Source organism: Salvelinus alpinus, chromosome 6, assembly GCF_045679555.1.
Source record: "Salvelinus alpinus chromosome 6, SLU_Salpinus.1, whole genome shotgun sequence".
Taxonomy (NCBI): domain Eukaryota; kingdom Metazoa; phylum Chordata; class Actinopteri; order Salmoniformes; family Salmonidae; genus Salvelinus; species Salvelinus alpinus.
In genome coordinates, this window is record NC_092091.1 from 11,413,584 (window position 1) to 11,436,657 (window position 23,074).

The following is a 23,074-nucleotide window of genomic DNA, read 5'->3' on the forward strand; positions in this document are numbered from 1 at the left end:
GGCCTAATGAATTTCTCAATTGATGGATTTCCACATAAGAAACCTTTGAAATTGTTGCATTAATATTTTTGTTCAGTAGAATAGGTGGACAGCCATGTGGATGGTTTGAAATGTCTTCTGATTAGACCTTCCAAGCTAGATCATTCAAGCCAGTAAGATCTAGGTATTCCTCACACAACGAAACATTAGCTCATATGTTAGTGGCAGGTGTTTCATTCAATGTGTCCCATTTTTAACATTAAAAAGTTATTTATAGCAAAAAATTCAAACGCATATCAGTTTTATCCAATTATTTTCATTTCCGTGTAAAGGTCTCAAATGAAACACAGTAAGAAGCAATAAAGTAAACTATTTAAATATTCAGAGAAATAGCCACTTATCATTCGTCTTGACAGTCTCTGGTCATTCCGCATGCAGACAGCTGTTGCTGTTCTCGGAACTCTATGACAATGGTGGCTTCCCGGTTGTGATATCATAAAGTGACATAACAGAGCTAGTCTTGGCCCCAAAATCTTAGTAAAGATGGAGGCTGGGAACACATTGGTTGTGCCCCCAAACGGTACACGGTTTCCTATAGTACACTACTTTTGAGTAGTGCACTAGGGGAACAGAGTGCCATTTGGGATGAATCTTACCACAAAAAGAACACCGGAGAAAATATACCCCAAATACCAGTACAATGTTTTATAAAACTTCATTTGAGTTAATGCTCAACATTTGAATCCCTTTTAAACAGCATAGTACATGTTCATTAATAATATTCAGATATCATACAAAAAGTCGGAGTGAAACTACAGAGCACATTGCACAGTATTTTTTTAAGTTGTAAAATCATAAAAAAAGTTGCAATTCACTGCTCAACATCCCTGATAATATAATATAAAAAAAATATAAAAAAACTTGTGGAGTTTCACACTGAAAACCGTGGTGCCTTTCAGAAGAGTTAAAGTCTGAACATTGGTCAGGACAAGGCATACAGAGATCCAAGGCCCTCACAGACCAACACAGTCAGAAATAGTTGTGCTTGTTGTACGACGAGGCAATCTTGCACAATATAATACATACAATCCTTTGGTATCTGCAATACAGTATATGAGCTGTAAACCAACAGCGTGTACTGTCAGCTTTTCAACTATTATTGTCACTCGTTCAGAGCTCCATACAAGGACCTCAATGTGCCAGAGTCCCTCTTGTTGGACCAAAACCAACATGAACTGGATGAGAAAGAGAGAAAAGAATGTACTTTTTTCTCTCTCCATCAAATCCATAAAAACAACCTTACAAGACTGCAATTGGACAACTGAAACCAGGAAACAAAACAAATCCACAAAAACTGAAATAAACACAAAAGGCCAACAACTCAGCTAAAGACAAAACAAGACAAGCTGAGGCTAGAGAGCTCCTTACATGGGCTAGGTCTGAAAAGTGTACAAGGCATCAACTCTGACTATTCGGGTCCTTGATTCCTCCCTCTCGAAGCTCATTGGAAGCGGTCCGAGGGGTGGGACCTTCGAGCCTGTCCTCCAATGTGCTTAGAGGTCGGTAAGGAAATTAGGAATCAAGAACACAAGGAATTAAGATTTGATCACTTGTACACTTTTCAGCCACAGCGTGTAAACTACACTTCGTAAAGTGCCTGAAGATATAGCTTGCTTTTACGTACATAAAATATATTTTACATTCTTATCACCAATTATTTTTGTTACATTGAAAAATAACTATTCCCTGTGCTGAGAACAAAGACCTTTTCCTTTCATTTATTTTGTTCCAGCCACTTTGGCCAGTTACCACTTCATTCAGAGAGACCTGCTACAGTTATATCAATATGGACTCGGTGACACACACAAATATTAAAACACAGTCAAGTGAAAATTCAACACCATTATCTAATGCAGCGTTGCCCAACCCTCTCATCAGGCTTCCCCAGACATTTCACATTGTTTTAACCCTAAACTGGCACACCTGACACCATTAGTCAACTAATCATCATTTGGCTAATGGAATCAGGTGTGCCAGTTTATGGCTAAAACTAAAAAAAGTGAAACGTCTAGGGGGGGCCGAGGAGAGGTTTGTGGAACCCTGATCAAAACGGACATAGTCCAGGGTAGTCAGAGTAGTTGAATGGTAGTTCTATGGTCAGCTTCTAGTCTCCATTCGTTGCTATGGAGTTCCGTTTACTCGCTCTTCAGCCTGTCACACTCTTCCCATTGCTCTGGTTGGCCAGTTCCCTCAGCTTCCTCCTCTTCAGGTATCCGGTGCTCTTGGCTCGGTTCATCCTGGCCCCGAAGTAGATGACCAAGTTAATAGGCACCAGGACAGTGGTCAGCCAGCCCTGAAGACAACAGAGGACCAGGTTAATAGCCACCAGGACAGTGGTCAGCTAGCCCTGAAGACCAGGTTAAATAGCCACCAGGGTAGTGGTCAGCCAGCCCTGAAGACCAGGTTAAATAGCCACCAGGGTAGTGGTCAGCCAGCCCAGTGGCAAGAGGTTAGTTAGCACTCAGTGTGGACATACTATACAAAACATTAGGAACACCTGCTCTTCCATGACAGACTGACCAGGTGAATCCAGATGAAAGTTATGATCCCTTATTGATGTCACCTCTTAAATCTTCAAAAATCAGTGTAGATGAAGGGGAGGAGGCAGGTTAAAGAAGGATTGTTAAGCCTTGAGACATGGATTGTGTATGTGTGCCATTCAGAGGGTGAATAGGCAAGACAAAATATTTAAGTGTCGAGGTATGGTAGTAGGTGACAGGCGCACCGGTTTGAGTCCAGAACTGCAACGCTGCTGGGTTTTTCACGCTCAGTTTCCCCCGTGTGTATCAAGAATGGTCCACCACCCAAAGAACATTCAGCCAACTGTGGGAAGCAGTGGAGTCAACATGGACCAGCATTCCTGTGCCACTCAATATTAGAAGGTGTTTCTTAATGTTTAGTACACTCAGTGTATACAGTGCAGTCGGAAAGTATTCAGACCCCTTGACTTTTTCCAGAGTTACGTTACAGCCTTATTCTAAAATGGATTAAATAGTTCCCCCCTGCAATGTCAAAGCTAAAAACAGGTTCGACAATAATGCAAAAGTATTTAAAAAAAATGAAATATCACATTTAAATAAGTATTCAGACCCTTTACTCAGTACTATGAAGCACCTTTGGCAGCAATTACAGCCTTGAGTATTCTTGGGTATGACGCTACAAGCTCGGCACACCTGTATTTGGGGGGTTTCTCCCATTCCGCTCTGCAGATCCTCTCAAGATCTGTCAGGTTGGATGAGGAGCGTCACTGCACAGCTATTTTCAGGCCTCTCCAGAGATGTTTGATCAGGTTCAAGTCCGGGCCACTCAAGGACGTTCAGAGACTTGTCCCGAAGCCACTCCTGCGTTGTCTTGGCTGTGTGCCATTGTCTTGTTGGATGGTGACCCTTCATCCCAGTCTGAGGTCCTAAGCGCTCTGGAGCAGCAAGGATCTCTGTACTTTTCTCCAATTCATCTTTGCCTCAATCCTGACTAGTCTCCCAGTCCCTGCCGCTGAAAAACATCCCCACAGCATGATGCTGCCACCACCATGCATCACCGTAGGGATGGTGCCAGGTTTCCTCCAGACGTGACGCTTGGCATTCAGGCCAGAGAGTTCAATCTTGGTTTCATCATATAATCTTGTTTATCATGGTCTGAGAGTCCTTTAGGTGCCTTTTGGCACACTCCAAGCGGGCTGTCATGTGGCTTCTGTCTGGCCACTCTACCATAAAGGCCTGATTGGTGAAGTGCTGCAGAGATGGTTGTCCTTCTGAAAGTGTCTCCCATCTCCACAGAGGAACTCTGTCAGAGTGATCATTGGGTTCTTGGTCACCTCCCTGACCAAGGCCCTTCTACCCCGATTGCTCAGTTTGGCTGGGCGGCCAGCTCTAGCAAGAGTCTTGGTGGTTCCAAACTTCTTCCATTTAAGAATGATGGAGGCCACTGTTCTTGGGGACCTTCAATGCTGCAGACATTTTTTAGTACCCTCCCCCAGATCTGTGCCTCGAAACAATCCTGTCTCAGAGCTATACAGACAATTTGTTCGACCTCATGGCTTGGTTTTTGCTCTGACTTGCACTGTCAACTGTGGGACCTTAAATAGACAGGTGTGTGCCTTTCCAAATCATGTCCAATCAATTGAATTTACCACAGGATGATCAATGAAAACAGGATGCACCTGAGCTCAATTTAAAGTCTCATAGCAAAGGGTCTGAATACATATGTAAATAAGGTATGGGTTTATTTTTTTATAAATGTACAAAAAATAATTATACGTGGTTTCACTTTGTCGTTATGGGGTATTGTGTGTAGATGGATGAGAATAAAACATGAAATACATTTTAGAATAAGGCTACAACTTAACAAAATGTGGAAAAAGTTAAGTGGTCTGAATACTTTACGAATGCACTGTACACAGAGGGTGCATTCACTATTCAGTGACGTGAAACAGAATGCTTCTACATGACAAACAGATCATACCAGCTCAGAACGTTCTGCACCAAACAGAAGAAAACATACTGAAAACGGGGAAGGACTACCTCGACTTGTCCAACAAGAAACGTACTTTTGTTGTTTTCAAAAACTATTTAAAGGAAAACTAAGGGAGATGAGGGGGTCGGGCCGTACCATGACAGCGTGGGGGAAGTAGCCGTTGGTCTGGCCCTGCAGTCCGATGGTGGTCAGCTCAGCGGACACATAGCGCTCGGGGGTGGGCTTGTCCAGGGTGGGCTTCTTGATACGGGTCATCTTGGTGGCCACAAAGGGCAGTACACTCTAGAAAACAAAATGCAAGAGAGAAAGTTTAGCTGAAAATTAAACAACCTATATACAGCAACAGTATCCACGTTAAAGACACGACTTGAGACCTGTTGAGTTAGTGTTTCCCAATCTGGGACCTGGGAACCCAAAGGGGTAAATTTAGAATAGTTGAATCAAGTGTATGACCAAGATTAGGAAACATTGAGTTTTGTGGAACTGCAGGGCTGTACGGTGTAGCCATAGCTAGCTTTGTAGAACTGACGGAGAATAAGTCCAACAGAAATAAGTAGCGAACAGGGTCATGTTTTGTATGCAAACGTTGTAGAACGTTGTGCAAACGTTGCAGATAGAAATGCCATGAATAGAGCTGAGGTGATCCCTTATCCTAGTCTACCTGCTAGAGAGGCATGTTTGTTCTACATAACACAATTGTACCTGAACGTTGGCCAACGTGGTGTCCTGCTGAAAGTGGCCCAGGTTAACAGGAAGAGAGTTCCTACCTGGACAATGATTCCCTTGGCCTTGTACTCCTCCTGAAGTCCACGAGAGAAGAAGTCCACAAAAGCCTAAAGGTACCAAGAGATATTATCATCATCATGTACAGACCTATGCCATCAAAAAGAACATGAAAACGCAACATCCCAATTAGGATGTGACAAAAAACATTTAACTTAAAATAATACTTCAAATCAGTTAATGAACAGGTATTTTCACCAACCAAGAATTCACAAAATGGGACAAACACCCAATTGAGACTCTGCAAGCAGAATTCTGCAAAAATATACTTTGTGTACAACGCAAACCCCAAACAATGCATGCAGAGCAGAATTAGGCCGATACCCGCTGGTTATCTACATCCAGAAAAGAGCTGTTCAATTCTACATCCACCTAAAAAGGAAGTGATACACACACATTCCACCACAAAATCCTCACCTACAGAGAGATGAACCTGGAGAAGAGTCCCCTCAGCCAGCTGGTTCTGGGGCTCTGTTCACAAACACAAACACACCCTACAGAGTCCCAGGAGAAACACATTTAGACAAAAACAACTTTTGAGAAAGCAAAAAGAACTACTTGACACTAGAAAGTATCAACCAAAAAAACAGAGCAAATTGGAATGCTATCTGTCCCTAAACAGAGAGTACAGTGGCAGAATACCTGACCATTGACTGACCACAAATAAAGAAAATCCTTGACTGTCTACAGACTGAACTTAACCTCGCTGTCTTCGAGAGCCAGGTCTGCCTATGTGTCCACTGCCAAACAAAATGAGGTACAAACTGAGCTACACCTCCTAACCTGCCAAATGTATGCCCACAATAGAGACACATTTCCCCACAGAGAACACAAGCCCATAAAGAATTGGAAAACAATTCAAAACATTGATAAACTCCCATATCTGTTAGGCAAAATACCACAGTGTGACATCACAGTAGTAAGATTTGTGGCCCGTTGCCATGACAAAAGGCTAACCAGAGGAGCACATACATTGTAAATACAACCTATATCTGTATTTATTTTCCCTTTCATACTTTAACACTGTACATAGCCAATAATATAGCATTTGAAATGTCTATATTCTTTTAAAATTGTGTAATGTTTACTGATCGTTTATCATTTGCTTTGTAAACATACGTTTCCCCATGCCAATAAATCCCTTTGAATATGAGAGAGAGCGCCCCCTACTGAACTACAGCTGGAGAACCAAAAGGCTTCGCTATATGTAACAAATCCTACTATGGAACATTTTATAAACACGTGTGCACGTGTGTTGTATCTGTCGGTCTGCGGGTGGTGCGTGTCTGTATATAGAGGTCTATGAGTGGCCCTTGCCTTGGAAGAGGAGTATACAGTGAGGAGTGGGACAGGGTACATGCCACTGCCAGAGGAGATGTTGAGGACCACACCTTTGGACCTGAAACACACAAAACAAAAAAAAGGGGATGAGAGGACTTTCCTCTTGTTCTGCTATGGCGCGCTGGAAGGTGGCGTGGTCTGTTTGTCAGAGTACAAGCAGACTAGTTCCACTGTAAACTGCCACACACAGTAATCAAAGTCACTGTGTGGGTTGCCATGGCAGCCGCTTGCTGACGTAGTTTGCGCCCCTGTTGCTGCAGTGATGTAGTGAACATGGGGTTGGTTGGCCCCTCACCTTTCCATTGGCTCAGAGATCCCATGTGATTCGTCCGAGCCAATCTGAGGGCGCACTTTGTGTGAATTGAAAAGCAGCTGGTCAGAATGGGGAACAAAGAAAGAGAGGGCTAGAAAGAAGGAGGGGAGGCGCAGCTGGGAGGCGGGGGAGCTGGGAGAAGGGGGAGGCACAGCTGGGAGGCGGGGGAGGCGTTACTGGGAGGTGGGGGAGCTGGGAGAAGGGGGAGGCGGCGGCGCAGCTGGGAGGAGGAGGAGCTGTGTATTAGTGTATCCTCTGGATAACACTCTGTTGGTCCCCTGTTCTAAACACATCAAGGCCGTCTTCATATCATGGTCCTTCTAATAGAGCACATTTAGGCTTTTCTGGTGTAGGTTCCAGCATCGGAATAGCCCGAGTGCCACAGCTCGTGTCTGCCCTCTTGCCAACTCTTTATGGAATTAAGAGTGACAAGTAGTGGAATGATCGCTCAACAGACTGGTACCCACACTGGCATTAGAAGGGGGTGGGCGAAGAAAAAAAAAAAAAAAATCTACCACTCAGGTTGACAAAGGATTTTATTTACAATTTGTAGTTTTACGGTGACGCACGGCATTGTCATGTGGCTGAGCATGACAAGAATTTGACTGAGACGTAAAACCCCTTATAAAGAACTGCCTCAGACTACCTAGTTTGGAACTAACGCCAATGAAAACTGAATGAACGTTCCTTTATGAAATGTGGCAACAGCACTTATAAAAGGAAACCAACTCACCTCTGAACCATTCTGGGCAGGACGAGACGGGTCATCTGAAAAGGGAAAGAACGGTCAACTCCTGAGCAACAGGTCAACGATCTGACAGAACAGGCCAGGAATCAGTGGCTGCAGCATATAGAGTATTAAATAAATACAACACGTGGGACACTTCTACAGATCACACTTGATGCAAATATTCAATTTCCAGACAAAATTCTAATTTCGATTGGACAAGACAGTTGTCTCTAAAAACACTGTCATTTAAAGTTATACAGGACCAGTGATGAACTTTAGATCCCACTACAGATTTACCCCAGTGGCATTATGGGAGATGTATGGCACACTGGTACATTTCAGCCACGTGAGAGGCAGGGCGAGAGGGAAAGAGAGAGGAAGGGTAGTCTATGGGTGAACACTGACAGTTTGGTGTAGTTCACCGATGCTCTGGGAACCTGCAGATAGCACAGCAGCAACAGTGAAGGAGGAGAGGAAAAAGGGGGGGGGTGACGAGGAAGAGAGAAATATGGACGCCCATCTACATGCCGTCTGTGCCAGTGATACCAGTGTGTCGTCAATACGTTGTCTTACCACTGAAAACCCTGAACTTGGCCTCAGAGAGACGAAGTGCACAGTGTCACTGATAAAAATATACTAGATGATAAATCTATGGTATACATATACACTCATAGAACTGCTCCAGAAACGAGAGAACTCTTACCTGGCAAACAGAGGTCATGTTGACATTGATCACGTTGGTGATGAACTATAATGTAGAAGAAAAAAGATTTAGTTTAAGTATTAAAACTCTCCTCTCAAACAGTTTTGAAAGTGGTTCTGAAGAGCCAAAACAGGTCCCAGTTGTGTACTACGTCATTTATTATGTGTGTCACGAATTTTGCAAATAGTGTGATATGTTACGAATTTGTTGTGCTTAAGATCCCAGATTGCATCTTTAAATCATTCCAAATGCAAACAGTCTTAGTAAATTTTTCTACAGCTAAAGTAACACTAGGAACCTCCTGGAACTCAACTGGTTTCAAAAGGTGTCAGTCTCCCTGAAGGTGACTGGTGTCAGTCTAACTGATGGTGAGCCCATGCTTCACTCACATTTCTTTTTTTCTTAAAAAAAAAAATACTCACGTTGTCCAGGTCAGGAATATGCAGGAAGTACTCAGGGTAGGGATAGGAGATTCCAACATTGTTCACTGTTGAATAATTGTTTTATTTAAAAGCAGACGAGACCATAGTTATTGGCAATAAGGATATTAAAAACGGTGCTGCTGTTACTCTTGAAAGCCACCAGAGGGCAGCAGGACCTTATGAGAGCAAGGCGTTCATAAAAAGGGCACACAACCACACCTTAATCTGGAAGAGCAAGCCAAGCAGCACATGTACTTATGGGCTCTCACACAAAGAACAATGGTCTTGTCTGAAAGTGACACTGTCCACACAGCAAGAATGTGGACTGACGGAGAGTGACATCTGAAAACGAATAAACTCTGTAGGTACTTCCTAAGGCATACTAGTAGGCGGTTCATTCTGAATGACCACACTGAGAATAGAGTAACACTTCTACTGTTTTAGGGTCACAACTCCAGGGTTAGAACTCAGGACTGACTGCATCTTATTTTCTAAGGTGTCAAAGTACAGTCCGTGGACCAGCGACACGACCCGACAGTCCGTGGACCAGCGGCACGACCCGACAGTCCGTGGACCAGCGACACGACCCGACAGTCCGTGGACCAGCGACACGACCCGACAGTCCATGGACCAGCGACACGACCCGACAGTCCATGGACCAGCGACACGACCCGACAGTCCATGGACCAGCGACATGTGTTGTTAAACAAAAGTGTTAACATGCATGCCACCATAGTGTCAGTGTGTTGCTGGGAAATGTAAAAAAAAAAAAAAAAAAAAAACACGTTTAACTCGGTACAACAAACAAAACGTGCAATGTCAAAAGTGTGTGTGTGCGCGAGAGTCGTTTATCTGTGTAGATTATGAGACCGATGTCAGTATGTGGTTTGTGAGGATATTTTGTAAAACAGATGAGAATGTGGTGGTATACAGAGCGAGGACGACCAGACAAAGGGAACATCTACCCAACACTCCGATCTCCAGGCCTGCCAGTCCAGCCTCGATCTTGGGGTAGATATCCGACAGACCAAAGTCCACAGCGATGGTCCTGGTCTCCACCTTGTATTGCTCCTCTGTAAACAGGAGGAAAACACAGTTGGGTTAACGGTGGGACATTAATACAACATTCCATTAATGATGAGCGTGAGGAGAGCAGTACATATTCGAGGAGAGATTTATATGGTTGTCTGGCTGTGTTTCAATGCTTTCCTAATCAGTTATAGTTTAGGTGCAGACAGGAGGCAGCAAAGTTAACTTCGCATTCTAATGTAGAGACAACCTGGGGAAAAAAACACGCCCATCAAGTAGTCTCCACTTCCTATGGCCTACATACTCACACCTCACATTCATACGTTATCAGTCAGCCCATTCACTGACTGCACTAAGCCCCTTCCATGTCCCATCCAACAGGTGATCGATCCCTCTTTCAACAACAAAAAAATTCAATTTCTTTTTTAAATCAGCAGTATGAAAATACACAACTTTCCCTACTCAAACAGGAGTGGGCGATGTATACAAAGAGACAACAAAAAAATACGTAAAAAAAACCTCCTTTCCCTCTTCTCCTTTAACACGCTTGCCGCAATTAGAATGTAGAATACTCGTTTGTCTGATGTGCGCCCCGGTAAGATACGAGAGAAATTCAGGGGGATGTGCCAGTCACAGAGAGGGATATTTGTGAACACAGCCAGGAGTCACCACTGCTGGATAAGGGGTGACATTTAGGTAAAAGCCTTGGAGAGATACCCTACATGGCCAAACGTATGTGGACACCTGCTCGGCAAACATCTCATTCCAAAATCACGGGCATTAATATGGAGTTGGGTCCCTCCTTTGCTGCTGTTAACAGCCTCCATTCTTCTGGGAAGACTTTCCACTACATGTTGGAACATTGCTGCGGGGACTTGCTTCCATTTCTGTCACAAGAGCATTAGTGAGGTTGGGCACTGATGTTTGGTGATTAGGTCTGGCTCGCAGGCGGCGTTCCAATTCATCCCAAAGGTGTTCGATGGGGTTGAGGTCAGGGCTCTGTGCAGGCCAGTCAAGTTCTTCCACACCGATCGACAAACCATTTCTGTATGGACCTTGCTTTGTGCAGAGGCATTGTCATGATTGTAACAGGAAAGGGCTGTCTAGAATGTCATTGTATGCTGTAGCGTTAAGATTTCCCTTCACTGGAACTAAGGGGCCTAGCTCGAACCATGGAAAAACAGCCGCAGACCATTGTTCCTCCTCCACCAAACTTTACAGTTGGCACTATGCTGTCGGGAAGGTAGTGTTCTCCTGGCATCCGCTAAACCCAGATTAGTCCGTCGGAATGCAAGATGGTGAAGCGTGATTCATCACTCCAGAGAACGCGTTTCCACTGCTCACGAGTCCAACGGCGGCGAGTGTTACACCAATTCAGCTGACGCTTGGCATTGCACATGGTGATCTTAGGCTTGTGTGTGGCTGCTCAGCCATGGAAACCCATTTCATGAATCACCCGACGAACAATTATTGTGCCGATGTTGCTTCCAGAGGCAGTTTGGAACTCGGTAGTGAGTGTTGCAACCCAGGAGACAATTTTTTACGCGCTACAGCACTCGCCGGTGCCGTTCGGTGAGCTTGTTTGGTCTACCACTTTGCAGCTGAGCTGTTGTTGCTCCTAGATATTTCCACTTTAATAACATCACTTACAGTTGACCGGGGAAGCTCTAGCAGGGCATCCTATGATGGTGCCATGTTGAATGTCACTGAGCTCTTCAGTACGGGCCATTCCACTGCCGATGTTTGTGTATGGCGATTACATGGCTGTGTGCTCGATTCTATACACCTGTCAGCGATGAGTGTGGCTGAAACAGCTGAATCCACTAATTTGAAGGGGTGTCCACATACTTTTGGACATGTAGTGTACAACGCAGGCCTGCCCACGCAGACATCTTCATCTTCCCACACACTGTGCCCTCAACCCGACAGCTTTCCATGACGACAGCCATCTGAAGGGCTTCCAGGCTTCCACAGACAGGAGTGTGTATCCCCATGTCATATACAGTTCCTGTAATGATGTACAGGCTAGCCTTTAGTAAAGGCTGGGGAAGCTTTTTAAAGTGGCCCCCATCTTACACGTCAGCAGACCTGGTGCATGCACACACACACACACACACACACACACACACACACACTATACTCCAAATCAAATGTTCTTGGTTACATACACATGGTTGGCAGATAGTTATTGCGAGTGTAGTGAAGTGCTTGTGCTTCTAGTTGACAGTGCAGTAATATCTAACAATTCACCAACTACTAATACACACACACCTAAAGGGATGGAATAAGAATATGTACATATAAATATATGGATGTGCAATGACCGAGCGGCATAGGCAAGATGCAGGAGATGGTATAAAATACAGTATATACACATGAGATGAGTAATGCAAGATATGTAAACATTATTAAAGTGACGTTATTAAAGTGACTAGTGATCCATCCATTAGCATTGGGATGACTGCCAGACAATCAGTCAAAAAGAGGTGCACACACACACTTACCAAGCTGCCTGGCGACGTCATCCAACTTGTCCTGGGAGCGACTGATGAGCATCATTGCAAACCCTTTTCCAGCGAGCTGAGAAGGAGGGGCGAGAAGACGCAGTATACTGAACACCATCACCCCAGTTACTGAACACCATCACCCCAGTTACTGAACACCATCACCCCAGTTACTGAACCAGGGAACTCTACTGGTCTTGAATGGGAGACTCAATAGGAATCAAGCTACACTGTTGCATGGTCCAAATACCACGTCTTGACTGGAGAGAGCTGTGGCATGGGCCAACTCCCACGTCCTGACTGGAGAGAGAGAGACCTGTCGCATGGGCCGGCCAACTACCCCGGCTTGCCTGGGAGAGAGAGACCTGTCGCACGGGCCGGCCAACTACCACGTCTTGCCTGGGAGAGAGAGACCTGTCGCACGGGCCGGCCAACTACCCCGGCTTGCCTGGGAGAGAGAGACCTGTCGCACGGGCCGGCCAACTACCACGTCTTGCCTGGGAGAGAGACCTGTCGCACGGGCCGGCCAACTACCCCGGCTTGCCTGGGAGAGAGAGACCTGTCGCACGGGCCGGCCAACTACCACGTCTTGCCTGGGAGAGAGAGACCTGTCGCACGGGCCGGCCAACTACCACGTCTTGCCTGGGAGAGAGAGACCTGTCGCACGGGCCGGCCAACTACCACGTCTGGGTTTTTACTACTACTCTAAAACACATGGCCCAATGACAAGGGTTCTCCAACTCAACATGGAACTCTGTGCGTGTGGAACTGAGTAGTAGCCTGGGAACCACTGCTCTCCTGCGTTTTTCTATGGAGGAAATGAAATAATGGGCCCATGCAGGAAACTCACCTTCTCTGCATAGACTTTCCCGATTCAGTCTGTGGCTCCCGTCACAACTGGAGATAAAAAGGAAAGAGAATATTTATTTTATTTGGGGAGAAGTCAGTACAGAGGGGCCGGTACAGGTTCTCATAACATTTCAGCCGGGTGCCAAATCACTATACACCACACTTCAAACTGTATGGACTGCTAACATATAGTGGGGAATATATGACATAGCCAATATATTGGGGTCTAACATACTGAACAAAAATAACTGCCACATACAACTATTGCTACAATTTTACTGAGTTAAAGTTCATATAAGGATATCGGTTAAATGAAATGAATTAGTTAGGTCCTAATCTATGGATTTCACAAGACTGGGCAGGGGTGCAGCCATGGGTTAGCCTGGGAGGGCACAGGCCCACCCACTGCGGAGCCAGGCCCAACCAGTCAGAGGTTTTCCCCACAAAAGGGCTTTATTACAGACAGAAATACTCCTCAGTTTCATCAGCCGTCCAGGTGGCTGGTCCCAGATGATCCCGTAGGTGAAGAAGCTGGATGTGGAGGTCTTGGGCTGACATGATTACATGTGGTCTGTGGTTGTGAGGCTGGTTGGACATACTACCAAATTCTCAAAAATGATGTTGAGGCGGCTTATGGCAGCGTAATTAACATTCAATTCTCTGGCAACCGCTCTGGTGGACATTCCTGCAGTCAGCATGCCAATTGCACACTCCCTCAAAACCTGAGACATCTGTGGCATTGTGTTGTGTAACGAAACTGCACATTTTAGTGGCCTTATTGTCTCCAGCACAAGGTGCACCTGGGTAATGATCATGCTGTTTAATCAGCTTCTTGATAATCCATCCACCTAACAGGTGTGGCATATCTTGGCGAAGGAGAAATACTCACTAACAGGGATGTAAGCAAATTTGTGCACAACATTTTAGAGAAATAAGCATATGGAAAATGTCTGAGATCTTTTATTTCAGCTCATGAAACATGCGACCAACACTTTATATTTTTGTTCAGTATGCATTAACATGAAGTGTCCTCTTGCAATTCCTGTCAAGGCTTTCAAAAGAAACTCATTACAGAGAAAATTCCTTTGTTTTAGCTAAAATGTGACGCCATAATTTCTGGTCAGACTGCTTTTCGGATGATCAAAACAGCAACACAGAGTTTCCACAGTACTGGAGCCTTCACAGGTACTGGATGGCAATCGGTTCAAATAGAACACCTGTGCCAACAGCAAATCAGTCAAGGAGACACGCCCAACAACGTTATTAATCCACATGACAACGGACAAACGCGGTACTGAAAGAAGAAAATAAGTAGTATAAATTCTACAACATTATCAATAAGCTACGCTGACTCATTTTAAAACGAGGCTTCTTGACAATGGTCTTTACAGTTGGCTGAAGAGATATTCTTAGTTATAACCACTTGTTTTATAGAACTAAAGACAGCGGAGCCCAAGCAGGATAGATGGATGTACAAGGAGTCCGGACTGATGTTCTAGTGACATTCTCTGCTCTCCTTGTCAGGAGGGAGCATGGCTATTTTTAGCCAGCTTCTGCCGTTCACCCCTAGTCCCTGCCTGACTGATCAACACACACACACACACACACCTCTCTCTACCCAAAGCCATCAGATTCAGGATGTTCAGGGTGGGAAGTGGGTACCAATGCTTACTATTACCCTACCCCAAACCATCATGCACCATGACAGGCACTGTAGCAGAGGAACTAACCCACAGATGAAAGATTCATACAGGCAGTAGCCATTATTATCTAGCACTGAGCTGGAGAGAGGGGGGGGGGGGGGGGGTGATGACGAACAAGAAGCACAAGAGAGGGAGGGAGAGCAGGGATCCTAGGGGTGGCTAAAAATAGAAAGAGCAGAATAATGAGAAGAGGGAGAGAGAAAGTGAACAAAGGAGGGAGAGCGCAGCACAAAGTGAAAAGAGAAGCAGATTCCCTGGCCATCTTAAGAATTAAAACACTCCTTGGCAGAAAAGCATCAATGGGCAACTGACTGCATCACATCAGGTTGACAAAAAAAACAAAAAAAAGGGTAGTCTGGGGGATGAGGGTATTCACAAGATGGAGAGAGAGAAAGAAACACCATGTTAACAGATCAGTCCATCCCTCTACAGGAAAAACAGACAGAGTGAGAGACAGAGTGAGAATTCATGGCTCCCTGAAATGATGCAACGTATATTGATCTCATGTCTCAACGTATAGGTTGCACATCAGTGAGTGTGGCATGATAGTACATCTGAAATGTAACTTTATCACCTAAAATGGTGGGCCGCTTTTGACCAGGGTTCCAATAGGGTAGCAACTGCTAGCGACTGGAACGAGTTCCAACACTCAAACTGGACAGTTTAATCTCAATCTCTTCATTCAAAGATTCAAATCATGGACACTCTTACTGACAGTTGTGGCTGCTTTGTGTGATGTATTGTTGTCTCTACCTTCTTGCCCTTTGTGCTGTTGTCTTTGCCTAATAATGCTTGTACCCTGTGTTGCTACCATGCTGTGTTGTCATCTTAGGTCTCTTTTATGTTGTGTTGTCTCTTGTCGTGATGTGTGTTTAGTCCTATATTATAAATTTATTTAATTTTGTATTTTTAATCCCAGCTCCCATCCCCGCATGAGGCCTTTTGGTAGGCCGTCATTTTAAATAAGAATTTGTTCTTAACTAGTTAAATAAAAGGTTAAATAAACGTTTAAAAAAAAATACCTAGGTAGCACACCCTAGGGAATAGGAGCCATTTCAGATCTATTCATAGACTCCCATAGGGAATAGGGGCCATTTCATATTCATTCATGGACTGCTATAGGGAATAGGGGCCATTTCAGACCCATTCATAGACTGCACCATTGTGTTGTACTCTTGTGAAATGGAATAAAACAATAGATCAAAAAGATGCTGGAAAATCATTCATTCAACATTTCCACTCATAGACCCAGAAAGGAACATTGTGTCCAAACTTCTCATTGTTAAAATTCAGTCACACACACACACCAGGGCTACAAGAAGAATGGTTAATTCCCCTCACGTGAGGCGAGAGTTACGTCGGTGACAATCCGCACACAAAAGGGGCTACGCAAGCAGCCGTGAGTGACATCACAGCAGCTGACGCTTCTCTACTGGGAGGACAGGAACACAATGACAACCAATGTGGGGGGAGGGGTTCCTGTGTGTGTGTATCCATAGAGCCCTTTTTAGTGTTGAATTGAAATGTAGAACGGCGCAAATGTTTCACTCCCATCTCATCTACCTTCAAGACCCCAAAAATTATCCTAAATGCAATTTTGGCTCAATGATGCCCCGAGCGGGGAGGGCATCAGTTGCACTCAGCGCAGAGTGCTGCACATTACGTAGCCGAGGTAGCTGCTGTATATCGACGTTCCCTCCCTCGGCCACACAGCGGAGCTGCCCCTGCCTGCCTACCGCAACAAGCTGAGCTCTTCCCTCTACAGACCCCCTATGGCTGCCCAGTCGCATCGAGCAACATGGAAAACACATAGGGTCTCATGAAACTGAAAACACATTCTGTATAGCCTAGAGCCTCATGCAACAGAGATTCTTTAGATCTTGTCAAGGAATTGACACTGAAAAAGGGAGGGGGATAGAAAACCACCTACTATGGCTGATATCGTGTCTGCACTCAGCAATGCATTCTCCCCAACGGAAGACCCATAGGAGCAGTGCGTGAAACCTTATTTTAGCCTCCTATTGCAGCACAGTTCATGGCTGTATACAATACAGCGCTGTAGCAAATACAAAAAATGGGTACCAAACTACAAGTGGATCCCTGTCTCTGTGAGGAGAAGCGAGCCTCTCGCCTCTCGTTGCGTAATCTGTCCCACCCCTCTCCCTCCTATCAACGAGCCGCCCCCTCCCGAGAGAGGAGTGTGTGGTAGTGGGAGGGCGAGGGCTGCAGTAGAAAAGCCAACGTGCCCTCCATCCACCACCACCCTCTCAGACACACGCTGCTTTAAATAGCAGGAGAAGAAGAAAGTCACATGGGCAAACAAACATAGAATAGAAGAAAAATACTGCAGAGCAAATCAGCTGAGAGAGAAAAGACATGTTTTACTAAAGTCTACTTCAGAGCCACCCAGGACCAAAAATAGCATCTATATTTAGGTCCATGACGTCTCTTACTGGTCACATGCTTGTTACAAAAATCAATAGTTTATTTTTCTTCACATCTCAACTTCTCTCTCGGGGGTATGTTTGGAGAGAGGAAACTTTAGGGCAACTTGTTGCTTTCTAATCCCCCCCGTTGATGCCTAGTTAACTTATTAAAGATCGACATCAATAAATAGAATGGTTTCATTTAAAATGATAACATACTGTAACTGCAGCAGATATCAAAACGACCAGAACAGGCATTCCTTTAAGAATGGTGATACTGCAGCAGATATCTAAACAACCAGAACAGGCATTCCTTTAAGAATGGTGATACTGCAGCAGATATCTAAACAACCAGAACAGGCATTCCTTTAAGAATGGTGATACTGCAGCAGATATCTAAACAACCAGAACAGGCATTCCTTTAAGAATGGTGATACTGCAGCAGATATCTAAACAACCAGAACAGGCATTCCTTTAAGAATGGTGATACTGCAGCAGATATCTAAACAACCAGAACAGGCATTCCTTTAAGAATGGTGATACTGCAGCAGATATCTAAACAACCAGAACAGGCATTCCTTTAAGAATGGTGATACTGCAGCAGATATCTAAACAACCAGAACAGGCATTCCTTTAAGAATGGTGATACTGCAGCAGATATCTAAACAACCAGAACAGGCATTCCTTTAAGAATGGTGATACTGCAGCAGATATCTAAACGACCAGAACAGGCATTCCTTTAAGAATGGTGATACTGCAGCAGATATCTAAACAACCAGAACAGGCATTCCTTTAAGAATGGTGATACTGCAGCAGATATCTAAACGACCAGAACAGGCATTCCTTTAAGAATGGTGATACTGCAGCAGATATCTAAACAACCAGAACAGGCATTCCTTTAAGAATGGTGATACTGGAGATTCTTGAAAACACAATTCTAAATTAAAGCCACTTAAGGTCATTCGATTTGTGTTAAATATCAAATATGACAGTCTAATGAATTAGATATAAAATATTATTGATCACTGCATTAATGGTACGTAAGCTTATCTGCAAGACAAAAATACAACTAAAAAAAAAAACTGTCTAGATTCAGCAGGTTTCTCTGGGTACCAAGGTGCTGTAGAGAGACTTGAGATCAGACACCTCTGAAACCAAGCAGGATAGTATTATGATACTCTGTCATCAACACTTAAACTGGCGTGCCATGTCTGCCCAAGGCACAGCAACAATGCAGTATGAACACATCCCTTCAACATCTATCACTCCAGTGTTTAATTGCTAAATTGTAATTATTTTGCCTCTATGGCCTATTTATTGCCTTACCTCCCTAATCTTACTACATTTGCACACACTGTATATAGACTTTTCTATTGTGTTATTGACTCTATTTGTTTATGTGTAACTCTTTGATTTTGTCGCACTGCTTTGCTTTATCTTGGCCAGGTCGCAGTTGTAAATGAGAACTTGTTCTCAACTGGCCTACCTGGTTAAATAAAAAATGTGAAATAATATTTTTCTCAATAAAATAACTAAAAAAGGTGTTAAAGTTAAGAGACCATACGGAGACATAGGCGTCCCAATGCTCTACAGTCAAGAGATATTGCCAAGGAGGTAAACAATAGACAAAACTCAACTGTAGAGCCTTGCACGACGTCAACGTATGTCTCGAATGTGTCACCTATATTGAGACAACCAATACATCGGGAAAAGAAGGCCAGAGGAGAATGGGTTTAGAGTTATTGCCAAGGAGGAGGTGGTAACCATTCTGATTCCAATACCCAGAACTCTCGACTGAAACTGACAGAAAAGAACCTGCTATTGATTGACAGGTTTAGAGATCAGTATTACTGAAGTATTTACGGTGCAATACATCACTCCAAAATGGGGCACTACGCCATGTGTTGTGTACACACTTGACACTGACAGATAAGGAACCGGTGCTGTGCATTTTTCGGGCCACTAAATCAACACTTATTGACCCCCATTACAGAACAGCTACACTGCTACGGTGGGATCTCCTAACAAAAAGACAATCGAAAAATAGTTTTGGTTCAAACCATTCAGACTGACTAAACAGGACAAGTGGACAGGAACAGCACCTTGTGGGAATATTTTGTATCATGACGACAAAGTCTAGGTGACGGGGGGTGAAGAGAGAGAAAGATCAAGAGATGGATGGAGAGATGAGAGATGCTGCTGGCTGGAGACGGAGAAGAGTGGAGAAGAGTGGTGGAGAGGGGGGCTGGTGGGGGGGCCTGAAATGAAGAGGTGCAGCATTCTTTACCCAGCAGCCCCGGAGCATGTTCGTCACATGAACTGCAACGCCGCTCTCTCTCTAGTACAACTCTTTCTTTCAAAACCCCCCAAACACACAACCATTCACACCACTAGGGGGAAGCACATTCACAAGCATAGAGAGCTGCAGACCATTCCTGAGTAACAGACACACTGGCGATACATTTCATTCACATATGTGCATGTTCCTTACAATGAACGAAACGCTGCTCTAACCCCCCCCCACCTCTATACCACCACCACTACCCCCCCTTCGGCGTCTCCACACCCATAACCACTACCCCCCCCCCCCCCCGGCGTCTCCACACCCACCACCACTACCCCCCCTCCGGCGTGTCCACTCCCCCCACTACCGGCATCTCCACCCCACAGGAGTCTACACCCACCACCACCCCCGGCGTCTCCACACCCACCACCACTACCCCCCCCCCCCCCCCGGCGTCTCCACACCCACCACCACTCTACCTGCGTCTCCACACCCACCACCACCCCCCCCCCCTCCGGCGTCTCCACTACCACCGTCTCCACCCCCACCACTCGACCCGCGTCTCCACTCCCCCACCACTCGACCCGCGTCTCCACTCCCCCACCACTCGACCCGCGTCTCCACTCCCCCACCACTCGACCCGCGTCTCCACTCCCCCACCACTCTACCCGCGTCTCCACTCCCCCACCACTCTACCCGCGTCTCCACTCCCCCACCACTCTACCCGCGTCTCCACTCCCCCACCACTCTACCCGCGTCTCCACTCACACCCCTTGGTCTCCACTCCCCCCACCACTCTACCCGCGTCTCCACTCCCCCACCACTCTACCCGCGTCTCCACTCTCCCACCACTCTACCCGCGTCTCCACCCCCGCCTGCATCTCCACCCAGCAGCATCACCCCCCCACCACTCTACCCGCATCTCCACCCCTCCCACCAGCATCTCCACCCACCAGAGTCTCCACCCCCAACCACTCTACCCGCATCTCCACCCCTCCCACCAGCGTCTCCCCCCCCCCCAACCCGCGTCTCCACCCACCCACCAGCGTCTCCACCCTCCAGCCTGCCAAACCTCAATGTGTAACAATCAATGTGTAACAATCAATGTGGAGATTGACTACATACCTATAATGGTTACATACGAACGTCCATGCAACATGAATGATTTTTTGAATCTATGACAAGGTAATAACCGATCACAGAGCTAGAGCGCAGACAAACCCGAACCCCGAGGCATAGAAACCGAGAGTATATCAAACTAGGTCATTATATCAATGTGACACGTGTTCGATTCCTTAAACGCACATGGCATTCATTTTGTACCAAATTAATTAAAATATCATTCCAAACCCAGAATATTTTTTTTTAGACAAACGTGCGTCATGATGCAGAGAAAGATGTGGCCGTTTTGCATATGAGAACGTCTAAGATAAAACCTATCCGGATGCTATGGAGTGCGCGATGGGCCAATTGCGCACCAAGACGAAAACGCGCTTCTCCTCCAGACGCAGTAGTATTCTCGAATGAGGAGACTGGATAACTGGGTCAAGCTAGGCCAAAGCTATTCCAACGAGATTAGTCTCCGCATTATGCAAAGACACGATCCTAAACATGTCTACACAGCGAAGACAAACTTCTAGATGACCAAAACGGCGACAGAAAGCCCTATAGTTTTAACACACAAAAATACAATTTTGAAACGAGAAACTGTCTGGATACGAATTGGACCAAATACAGCCAGAGGCAAACAAACTAATAATCAAAGATCAATATATTTGATAACCCATTGCGTCAACAAAAAAAACATGGTAACACAGTACGCATGACCAAATATATAAACTGTTTAATAACCCAACGATGTCAACATTAGGCATCTATATTTATAGAATTGGGCAGGTTGTTCCTACATCAAGTGGATGGGCAATTGTTGCCCAGTGTGCCGCTGGATGAATGCTCACCCACAACACATGACAGATCTCTGAATGAGTGTACAACGTGCGCAAATTGGTTTGTGGTTCATCTATACTGGACATCTTTGTCGATTCTAAAGGAGGACGAAAAACAACGCTGGTTTGGGTTCTGGAACATCAGTCAGCGGTGCTGAAGTGCGGGTGTTGCGCACACACACACACACACACACACACAACAGATTTAGCCAATAAGCATGATCTTGTTAACCAGTTAGTGCGTTTACTCGATAGCCCTGTTACACAACTCAACTTTCTAATGTCGCTGATACGTCAAAAATGATGAGAATACAGCTTTTTGGGGAATTGCAAAGTTTCCCTGAAATATCCCAATGTTTACATTTTGTCGAGTTCAGGGCTTATTGAACAGCCTTCGTGACTTGGGTTTTTTCGTAAGGAATTCGTGTGACCAACTCACCTGCCCATTTGCCCAATTTCGGAGAGAGCAACTGTCCATTTCCCAAGACCCAAATCCGAAAACCTTGGAGGAGTCGGTGGAGCACCCATAAAGACAGTGAGGCCACGGTGAATGTCCCGACCCAGAAGAGTGGCGTCTCCGTCATATGAAGCATGTCGTCCACCTTCAACGAATGCATGACAGCGGCTTTTTAGTGACTGTGTGGAGACCTCAAATTTAGGCAACGTGCTCTAATTTCAAGACACACCGTGAGTCCCTTTATAAGGTGGTTGTAGCGTCACACTTCCACAACTCCCCCAACACTCGTCTATCCAGATTTAAGCACACGCCCACCACCTACTCTACGGCTGCCTGCAAACCCACCTCCACTCGTGATTGGCTACAACAGCTGTCTACCAATAGAAACGGCCCACACTTTGGTGAATTTACATGTCAATCACGAAGAGTCTATTCCCATTCATGCAATTTTGTGTGTGAGGAGGGGGGGTCACATGTAGGTCCTAGGTGAGGAGCGATTGGGCGCACATTACGGCAACTTCTTTTCCGAGCCTTTTATTGGCTCTTGTCGAACAGGTTTTTCAGTTTCAGTCAGGGTTATGAAACCCTCCAAACCCACGCATTCAAAAAAAACTGTCCACACCACTTTATGAATGGAAGGATGCTCCGATTGGTCGAACAATAATCTATCCACCAGCCTCCCGGAGAGCTTTTGGAAAGACGCCATTCGATAAAGAAATGTCTATCATTGGTATCAGCGCGCACCCTTCTGGACATGACTCATTCGCCTATTTTAAGCACCCTGGTACCATTATATTGATAATTACAACATGTGATAGGGTATGTGTGAGTAAGCATTTTACTGTTAGTCTAAACCTATTGTTTACGAAGCATGTGACGAATACAATTGTATTTTATTTCACATTTCACAGTGAAAGCACACGCGTGTTTTTTTTGCTTACATTTTATGAGATCTTAGAGGCGCGCGTGAACAAGAGCAACTCCCCCCCATAAAAACTACAAACCTCATCTGGCCGGTTTCATTCTATTCTCATGTTTCGCGAGACTACTGTCTCTCCATAGTAAATCAAAG

The 23,074-nt window shown here is 45.2% G+C and overlaps 1 pseudogene; it reads right to left on the reverse strand.

Moving 5' to 3' along the window:
• Window positions 1-677: 677 nt before the first annotated feature.
• Window positions 678-22,288, reverse strand: LOC139578142 (very-long-chain 3-oxoacyl-CoA reductase-A-like; annotated as a pseudogene).
• Window positions 22,289-23,074: the final 786 nt, after the last annotated feature.